Raw genomic sequence first — 10631 nt, forward strand, 5'->3', positions numbered from 1 at the left:
TTGTTGAGGCCTATAGTTCCTCTGGAGAACTTTCTCCCTTGTGGCAGCAAGGTAAAGAAACCTTTTCTTTTTTAACTACGGATATGATGGTAAACAATCCACCTGCAATGTGGGAGACCTGGGTTCGATCCCTGGGTTGGGAAGATTCCCTGGCGGAGGGCATGGTGGCAGCCCACTCCAGTATTCTTGCCTGGAGAATCCCCATGGACAGAGGAACCTGGCGGGCTATAGTCCATGGGGTGTCGAAGAGTTGGACATGACTGAGCGACTAACCACAGTGCAGCACATGTTCCTGAAGGTCTTTGGTCAGATTGTTTTAAAGAAACAATCTTTGCAAAGTTTATCGTCCGTTTGAATTTCCTCTTCTCTGGGACACTTTCCCAGTTTAGTGGGTAGTTCTGAAATTTTCCCTTTTGTTTTTGAGTCAGTCCCATTGATAACTCTAGGAGCTGTATGTACTACTTCTTAGTCAGAAGGGGCAAAAGACAAGGATTCTTACTCAGGTTGGATCATTCCAGGCTTGATGGCATTAGCAAGAATTTTCAGGATCTTAGTAACTCATCAGTAAGGCTGCTGAGACATGAGGTTGAAAGTAGGACCTCAGCTAAGTTGGACTTCTCTATTTGCTGCAGACAATTCTGGTTATTTTCTTGGCCATCAATCTTATTTGGCCAGTGTTGATGGAGTGTGTGTGTAAGTGTGTATGTGTGTTTGTGTGTGTATACCATTTATTGCTTGTTGCATTAGGTACTGAAAGAGAAAATTTATCATCGTAACTGAGAAGTCTAATGTTTCTATTAGATTTTGTTTTATATTTTTACAAGGTCTAATGTGAGATAAATAAAAATTCAATGCTACTTTGTTCTTTGTTAATTGTTCTTGTATTGACATGAAATATTACTGTTTGTCCCTTTTAGTGCTTTTCATCTTGAATTCTACCATTTGTTACATTAACGTTGCAACATACATAACACAGTCTTTGTTTGGTATGCTGGGAAAATATTTTGATATTTAAAGCCGTGTGTTTTTATCCAGTATGTAACTGTTTTTCCATTTAAATGACTAAACCCTTAGTCATCCTTTGCCATAAGGGAGATTGTCACAATAGACTCAGAGTAAAAGAAAGGCAAATTCTTGGCTACTGAAGTTCCAGGCTGAGGCTCGGGTATAGCTATAGGACGTTCAGAGCCAGTCTCTTTACCTTCAGTTATCGGAGAGAAGAGACATGTCCTGTTCTGTTTGCCTATTAGTTCTGTTCCTTTACGTGTTAATGTCTGTCTGTTGTGAGATGTAGTGTTTATCAGTTTTGATGTTAGAATGTTTCTCAAATGTTTTGTAATTCTTGGGTTAGGTGTTCATTTTGATCTTTGAAGTTCCCTGTTAGTCCACATGTGAGCGCTAGATCTGTGTATCTCATCTTCTTGCCAGGAATTTCAGGAGAGTTTGAATTTGCTGCTGGACGTATTAGTGAGGCAGATATGATAAACTCTACACTATGGAAACCAGCCTGGATGGACTATATTAGTGTCCAGTCTTCTGGGACCAGGGACGACCACATTACTGCCATAGGCAATGCAGTGCCCTGCCTCTGTGGCTTAGTTACTTACACTCACTCCCCTTACCGGAAGCCAAGGTCTCTACTGCTAGTTGCTTTGCAAAATCTGGGGAAGATTATTTTAGTAGTTGCCTCAGCAAAATCTCATTCCTATTTCCCTGTATTCTCCATCTCTGAGGTTGGAGAACCTTCAAGTTGCTGTCCACATTTGCTTCAGTTTTTTCCTCTGAATATTTTAGGTTATAATGTTATCTTCCCAGTAGTCATGTATGGATGTGAGAATTGGACTATAAAGAAAGCTGAGCACCTAAGAATTGATGTTTTTGAACTGTGGTGTTGGAGAAGACTCTTGAGAGTCCCTTGGACTGCAAGGAGATCCAACCAGTCCATCCTAAAGGAAATCAGTCCTACATATTCATTGGAAGGACTGATGCTGAAGCTGAAACTCCAATACTTTGGCCACCTGATGCAAAGAGTCAACTCATTAGAAAAGACCTGTTGCTGGGAAAGATTGAGGGCAGGAGGAAAAGGGGATGATAGAGGATGAGATGGTTGGATGGCATCACTGACTCGATGGACATGAGTTTGTGCACACTCCGGGAGTTGATGATGGACAGGGAATCCTGGTGTATAGTCCATGGGGTCACAAAGAGTCAGATACGACTGAGTGACTGAACTGAACTGAATGTTCTCTTTCAACCTGATACCATTTGCTTTCCATTTTCCAAAGATTTCCTTATCATTCCAGCAGATTAATGTCATTAACAACATCGTATCAACCCTCAACACTTCTGGATAATGCTCCACTTTTAAAATCAGTTAGATTTTCTGCTCCATATTTATTCTATACTGCTTAAACTTTTGACTATTCTAAGTCAGAAGGCCTTGCCATTTACTGCATTACCCCTCTATACTCTACAGAAATGGTGCTCACTCAGTAAATCTGACTTCTGTGGCCGTTTTAAAATGTGGGTACAAATTCTTTAATCTACCTCCTTCAAAATGCAGAGTCTTATTCCCCTACCCTTAAGTGTAGGTTGTACTACCTGACTTGCTGCTGATGAATAGAATGTGCCAGAAGTGGTGGTATTTGACTTCCAAGACTGGGTCACAGTGTAGCTTCAACTGCTCTGTCCTGGGTTGTTTGCTCTGTGGAACCCAGCTGTGAAGGGGCCCTGCTGGGAGGGGTTCCTCCCGTCCTGGATTGGGGTCCTCCCAGCCTGCAAGGGGGTTGTCCCGTCCTGGAATGGGGTCCTCCTGGCCTGGAAGGGGGGTCCTCCCATCCTGGAGGGGGGTCCTCCCAGCCAGGAAGGGGGTCCTCCCAGCCTGGAAGGGGGTCCTCCTGTCCTGTACACTCTGCAGAGGACCACAGCCTGCCTGGTGTCCTGACTGTAGTCTTGTGGGAGGCTGAGCCAGAACCATAGCTCAGTAGCTCCTGGGCCTTCCTTTTTGAAATCATATTCCATTGCATGTATATAAAGACTTCCCTGGTGGCCCAGACGGTAAAGCGTCTGTCTACAATTCGGGAGACCTGGGTTCGATCCCTGGGTTGGAAAGATCGGCTGGAGAAGGAAAAGACAATCCACTCCAGTACTATATTGCCTGGAAAGTCCCATGGACAGAGGAGCCTGGTAAGCTACAGTCCATGGGGTCGCAAAGAGTCGAACACGACTGAGCGACTTCACTTACTTACTATATACTACATTGTGCTTATCTGTTCACTCACTGATGGACACCTGAGTTTGTGCTGCTATGAACATGGGTGTAAAAATATCTTCTGGGGACCCTGCTTTCAGTTCTTCTGGATATATACCCACAAGTGGAATTGCTGTGTCATGTAGTACACTATTTTTAATTTTTTGAGGAACTGCCACTTGAACCACCTGGGAAGCCTATGTTGATGCAGAAGATAAGATAAGTGGTTTTCAGGTCAAACCTCATTACACATTTTTGCCCTTCTACTTAAGAGATTTTACACTTTGGTTAGTCTCTCTTATCTTCCATATTGCTATCTATGAAATGGGGTTAAAATGTATTTTAGTTGCTCTGGATCCCAGCTCTCAGAGCCTCAGGAGACTCTGCCCTTTGAGGGTATTCCCCTCATAGGGTCACTATGGCCAACAAGAAAGGGTGCTGGAAGTGGGCCATTGTTGGCGGTATCAGTACAGTTCTAGTGTTTGCCATTGCAATGATCATGGGCTTCTCACTGCAGAAGCACACCATCCTGCCAGGCCATGAACAGGATGGGACCTGCTGCTCTGACACAGACATGCTGGGCTGCCTGCTAAGTTTGGGTCAGATCATCCAAAGGACGGCCTGCTGGTCACCTGGTACCATGCTGCCAACAGCAAAGAGCAGATGAAGGCTGCCCTCAGCAACAGCATCATGGTCCTGGACTCAGACGTCACAATAGAAGGGCTTGACACAGTCAACGAGACAGGGGTCCCCATCACGGTGCACCCCCCAGCCATCTACAGTGACAACACCTGAGAGCAGTGGCTGGAGGCTGTGCTGGCCTCTTCCGAGAAGGGCATCAAACTGGACTTCAAGAGCATCAAGGCTGTGGGCCCCGCCCTGGACCTCCTGAGGCAGCTGACAGAGGAGGGGAAAGTTCGAAGGCCTGTGTGGATCAATGCCAACATCCTGAGGGGTCCCAACATGGTCAAACAGAGGTCAATGCCCCCACAGTTCCTGGCCTTGGTCCAGGAGAAGTATCTTGAGACAACCCTGTCTCCAGGCTGGACTACCGTCTACCTGCCCTTGTTCCCAAATGGGACATACACCCAGACCATGGTGGAGAAGATGCAGGAGCTGGTGGGAGCAGTGCCACAGAAGGTGACCTTCTCCATGTGGATTGTCATGGCCAGGGCCGCCTGGCCCCACTTCAGCTGGCTGCTGGGCCAGTCTGACAGGTGCAGCCTGACAATGAGGCAGTCTACCTCGGACCCCATGACAGTGGATGACCTCCTCTATATCCAGGACAACACCACCACCCACCAAGTCTGCTATGACTTCTTTGAGTCTCTCCTGTCTCAATTCAAGCAGCTTGCCGTACCTCATGGAAGCAAAGGTACTACACCAGGGGTAGCCTGATTCCTGCTCTCCAAACCCTGGAGACCAGGGTCTGAGCATGGAGTGACTGGTTCCTGACATCCAGGGCAATGGAAGCACAGCAACAGTCCAGCTCCCAGACTGAGAAGGCATGATCCTGCTGGACGTGGGCCTTCAGGAGCCTGCAGCTGGGGATCCCATGCCCATCGTCCACACCCCAGATGGCCATGCCCTGATGCTTAAGTCCTGCCTGCAGCAGCTGGCCATGCGCCCTGGACGCTGGGGCCTGCATTTGCACATAACAGAGCCCACCACTCTGCAGCCATCCCTGGCCACACTGGCCACCCTGTGCGCCCTTGGCCACCTGTCTAGGCCTGTGGGGCTTGGGGCCACAGTCTCCCATGGGAGTTTCATGGTCCCTGGCTCTGTGACTGGCAGGGAGCTGTGGCCGAGGTGTTCCCCCATGTGACAGTGGCACCAGGCTGGCCCGAGGAAGTACTGGGCAGTGGCTATAGGGAACAGCTGCTCACAGATATGCTGGAGCTGTGCCAGGGCCTCTGGCAACCCATGTCCTTCCAGCTGCAGGTTGGGCCTCTGGGCCAGAGTCCCGCTGGAGTCATGATCCAGCTGCTGGCAGCCTCCCCCCAGGCCACGGTCACAATGGAACACAGCCCTGGCCAGGGCCACTATGCGTCTATGTGGGCAGTGCTGCTGGCAGCCAGGGCCGTGGAGAAGACCCTAGTCCACTACAGGCTGCCCCGGAGCTACTGCCAAGACTTGCAGGCAGATATTGGCAGACATTGAGCACCCAGGAGTGCTCTCCTGGTGGACCTCAGCTTCCCATGGGGGAGGCAGGAAGGAATAAATGCCTCTGCTTCCTCAAAAAAAAAAAAAAAAGGGTTTTAGTCCTTTTGTTGTAAGGACTAAAGGGGAATTTGTAGGTAAATGTGAAGGAATCAAAATTGTGATCCTTAACTGACAGTTCCCTCCACTGAACAGGATCCTCTAGAATGAACCTTTGAAGGAGAGCGCTCTGATCTTTTCCCCAGGATAGTAAAATCAACTCCTTTTAATTTTTTTTTTTTTTTTTTTGGTTGTGCAGTGTGGCATGTGGAATCTTAGTTCCCTGACCTGGGATTGAACTCACATTTCATGCTGTGTAAGTGTGGAGTCTTAACCACTCAACTGCCAAGGAAGTCCTTAAAATTGGCTTCTTTTAATTAACAGGTTCTCTTATCACTTCATTTCTCTTACAATTTATCCTTTGAAAACCCATGACTCATGGAAAATAGTATTCCCATGACTCATAGAGATTCTCCAAGTCTGAAATTTGCCGATTCCGTACTTTTGATACAACTGGGCATGCTCCTCTATCTTATATTCTTCCTGCACATTGGCTGTTGTATCTAGAGGCTTGATCAGATTTAGTTTTAATGCCCTTGGCAAACTGTAGATGTTGTATGCTTTCATCAGAGTCTTGTAATGTCTGACTGTCCCTTTTTTTTCTGTGTGTGTGTTGCTTGCAGCTGTTGGTGCTCATTGCTGAGGATATTAATTTGTGATTGCAAAATAGTGCTATTCTAATTCTATTATTTCTTTTTAATTTATTTGTTGAAATGTTTTTGTAAAGAGATATTTACCTTTATATGGTTACTTAGTGATTCATTTCTTTTCAAAAGGTTGGACAAATGTTTGATTTTTTTCCTTTGCTTACCAGTTCTTAAAACAAGAAATTTTCTATCCTTTACCTCAAAATGTGGTTAGTTTTAAAAAAAATATTATTGTGACTTTATGTCCTTAGACATATTTGATATGTTTCACTGTATTCTAATTACTATTCTTATTGAAGCACAAATTAAGCTCCAGATAATATTCCTTAGGAAGTGCTCATGCAAATAATATTCCCTGACTTCTTGCTTATTACTAATAAAGTTGATTTGTGTCCTTTACACTTGAAATTTAGTCTTGCTGGATATAAAAACCCTTCACTTGAATTTTCTATTTTGTTTATCTTAAATGTTTTCCCCCTTTTTTATCTGTACAGATATGTGGCATAAAGTGTGGCTTTCAAAAAGACTGATGATTTTTAACTTATTTTCCTTCAAGAAACATCAGCTTTTTGTGTAGATGCCCAGAGACTTTTTCCAGTAATTTGTTATAGTATATGCCTTGATATTGGTTGTTCTGGGTTCAGATTTTCAGGTTCAGTTCAGTTCAGTTCAGTCACTCAGTCGTGTCTGACTCTTTGCGACCCCATGAACTGCAGCACACCAGGCCTCCCTGTTCATCACCAACTCCCAGAGTCTACCCAAACCCATGTCCATTGAGTCGGTGATGCCATCCAACCATCTCATCCTCTGTCGTCCCCTTCTCCTCTTGCCCTCAATCTTTCCCAGCATCAGGGTCTTTCCAAATGAGTCAGCTCTTCGCATCAGGTGGCCAAAGTATTGGAATTTCAGCTTTAACATCAGTCCTACCAATGAACACCCAGGACTGATCTCCTTTAGGATGGACTCCTTGGATCTCCTTGCAGTCCAAGGGACTCTCAAGAGTCTTCTCCAACACTACAGTTCAAAAGCATCAATTCTTCAGCACTCAGCTTTCTTTTGTAGTCCAACTGTCTCGTCCATACATGACCACTGGAAAAACCATAGCCTTGACTAGACGGACCTTTGTTGACAAAGTGATGTCTCTGCTTTTTAATATGCTGTCTAGGTTGGTCATAACTTTCCTTCCAAGGAGTAAGCATCTTTTAATTTCATGGCTGCAATCACCATCTGCAGTGATTTTGAGTTCAGAAAAATAAAGTCAGCCACTGTTCCCACTGTTTCCCCATCTATTTCCCATGAAGTGATGAGACCAGATGCCATGATCTTAGTTTTCTGAATGTTAAGCTTTAAGCCAACTTTTTCACTCTCCTCTTTCACTTTCATCAAGAGGCTCTTTAGTTCCTCTTCACTTTCTGTCATAAGGGTGGTGTCATCTGCATATCTGAGGTTATTGATATTTCTCCCGGCAATCTTGATTCCAGCTTGTGTTTCATCCAGCCCAGAGTTTCTCATGATGTACTCTGCCTAGAAGTTAAATAAGCAGGGTGACAAGATACAGCCTTGATGTACTCCTTTTCCTATTTGGAACCAGTCTGTTGTTCCATGTCCAGTTCTAACTGTTGTTTCCTGACCTGCATACAGATTTCTCAAGAGGCAGGTCAGGTGGTCTGGTATTCCCATTTCTTTCAGAATTTTCCACAGTTTATTGTGATCCACACAGTTATATGATGTATTCTTTCAGTATGTGTCTTGAAATGGTTTTTTTAATTTCAGGAAGGCTTTCTTGAATTAGTTTTGGATATTTGTTGTATTGTTTTACTTTGGTTTTCTTCAGGTTCTCTTATTATCTTCTTAGTATTCCAGTCCACTTACCACTATCTTGTTTCTCAGCCACCCAGAGCTCAAGCCTGTGTGCTCATCCTTCTAACTGTGTCCATATCAGGTTTGACCCATGGAGAAGTACTTTGTTTCCTGAAGTGCAGGTGCTTTGGTCAGCATTGAGGGTATGGATGAGTTAGTTTGGTGCAATTGCTTTTTCCAGGTAAGCTATTCTGCTACTACTTTCCTTATTGGATAGTTTTATTTCATCCTGGGTGAAATTGTGCCCTTCCCTTATTCTTTACACATGGGAAATTCTCTTTCTATCCTATATTATAACCTCATTGGTCTGTGAGGACCCTCAGTTTTAGCAATCATAGGCAGATGCTAGCTTCAATATTAGAGGATCATTTTATTGACACTGCATAAGTAGAGACAGGTAACTAAAACCCCCATTTCCATAGTGAGAATCATATCTTTCATCTTCAGCCAGCAGAACTTCTTGAATATCATATGTTTTTAATCTCTGCACATTGCTACTTCACCAGTATTAGCATAAATGAATTTACCTCCTTAAGACAAGTTTGTTTGTGTCATGACAATCACTGACAGGTAACAAGGGAGCAAAAGGTTTGAAAAGAAAGTGGCAAGTCACAAGGAAAATTCTTTGTAAAAATATTTTACATTTTAGTAAATTAAAAATTTTCCATAAAAACTACTTATTTTTTGCACTGGGTCTTAGTTGCAGCACACAGGATCTTTAATCTTTTTTGACATGTGGGATTTTTTGCTTTATTGTGGCATGTGGGATCTTTATTTTTTTTAATATTTATTTATTTTTAGTTGATTGATGATTGCTTTACAATATTGGTTTGATTTCTGTCATACATTGACATGAATTAACCATATATATACATATGTCCCCTCCCTCTTGAATCTCCCTCCCACCTACCCCCTATTCCTACCCCTCTGAGTTATTAGAGAGCCCAGTTTGAGTCCCCTGAGTCATACAGCAAATTCCCATTGGCTATGTATTTACATATGTTAGTGTATATGCATCCATGCTACTTTCTCCATTTATTTCGCCCTCTCCCTCTTCTCCCCTACCCTTGTCTATAAGTCTGTTCTCTATATGTGTGTCTCCAATGCTGCTCTGCAAACAGATTCATCAGTACCATCCTTCTAGATTCCATATATATGTGTTAATATACAATATTTGTTTTTTTTTCTTTCCAACTTACTTCACTCTGTATAATAGGCTCTAGGTTCATCCACCTCGTCAGAACTGACTCAGATGTGTTCCTTTTTATGGCTGAGTAGTATTCCATTGTATATGTATGCTGCAACTTCTTTATCCATTCATCTGTCAGTGGACATCTAGGTTGCTTCCATGTCCTAGCTATTGTAAATAGTGCTGTGGTGAACACTGGGGTACATGCGTCTTTTTCAGTTTTGGTTTCTTCAGGGTATATGCCCAGAAGTGGTATTGCTGAGTCATATGGTGGTTTTATTCCTAGGTTTTTAAGGACTCTCCATACTGTCTTCCATAGTGGCTATATCAATGTACATTCCCATGTGGGATCTTTAGTTGTGGCATGCAAACTCTTAGTTGTGGAGTCTGGAATCCAGTTTCCTGACCAGGGACCAAACCTGGGGCCTCTGCATTGCAGATGTGGACTCTTAACCAGGGAAGTTCCCCAATTTTTTCATTATAAACAAAAATTTTAAATACAGAAAGTAGGTGAAAGAAAGAAGAGTAACCTGTGGTGTCATCACCTAGAGACTAGCTGTAATAATGTGCATTTCTTGTTCTTTTTTAATATATAAAATGTGTTAGTCGCTTAGTCATGTCCAACTCTTTGCAAACCCATGGCTTCTTTGTCCATGGAATTCTCCAGGCAAGAATACTGGAGTGGGTAGCCACTCCATTCTCCAGGGGATCTTCCCAACCCAGGGATCAAACCCGGGTCTCCTGTGTTGCAGGCAGATTTTGTACCATCTGAGCACCAGGGGACTTAAATATATTTGTCATGAATTACCAAAATAATTTTGCTTTGCTTTTAATAGTGCTCCCCCAAAAAACAAAGCAGAACTTGAAAATGGAAAAATGGAGAAGAGTATTCATATTACAACAGAAATTCCCTCAGACTTATTTTTAAATGTGATTCTATTGTTTTTGGAAATATCATACCCTTAAACAATTTCAAATTATACAAAAGAATAAGAGAAAGTAAAAAAGTTGACATTCTCTTATTTAGAATGAACTACTGTTGGGTTTCAGCTAACCCATTGTTTTCCGCTTCCCAGGTGGCACAGTGGTAAAGAATCTGCCTGCAGTGCAGGAGATGCAAGAGGTGTGAGTTTGATCCCTGGGTCAGGAAGATCCCCTAGAGTACGAAATGACAACCCACTCCAGTATTCTTGCCTGAAAAATTCACATAGGGTTGCAAAGAGTCAAACACAACTGAGCACACACATACATACAACCTATTGTTTAGAGATGAACTCATGGCTGTGGGTTTTCATGTTGAAAAGAAGAAAGAACTCAAATTAATAACTTAATCTTCTATTTTAAATAACTGGAATAAGAGTACACTAAACCCAAAGCAAGCAGAAGGAAGGAAATATTAATGAACAGAGTAGGAGTAAATGAAATA

At 43.3% G+C, this 10631-nt stretch overlaps 1 pseudogene; it reads left to right on the plus strand.

Moving 5' to 3' along the window:
* The first annotated feature begins 3668 nt into the window (after positions 1-3668).
* LOC129620729 (protein FAM151A-like) lies at positions 3669-5410 on the plus strand (annotated as a pseudogene).
* Positions 5411-10631: the final 5221 nt, after the last annotated feature.

The sequence above is a fragment of the Bubalus kerabau genome, chromosome 10, assembly GCF_029407905.1.
Source record: "Bubalus kerabau isolate K-KA32 ecotype Philippines breed swamp buffalo chromosome 10, PCC_UOA_SB_1v2, whole genome shotgun sequence".
Taxonomy (NCBI): Eukaryota; Metazoa; Chordata; class Mammalia; order Artiodactyla; family Bovidae; genus Bubalus; species Bubalus kerabau.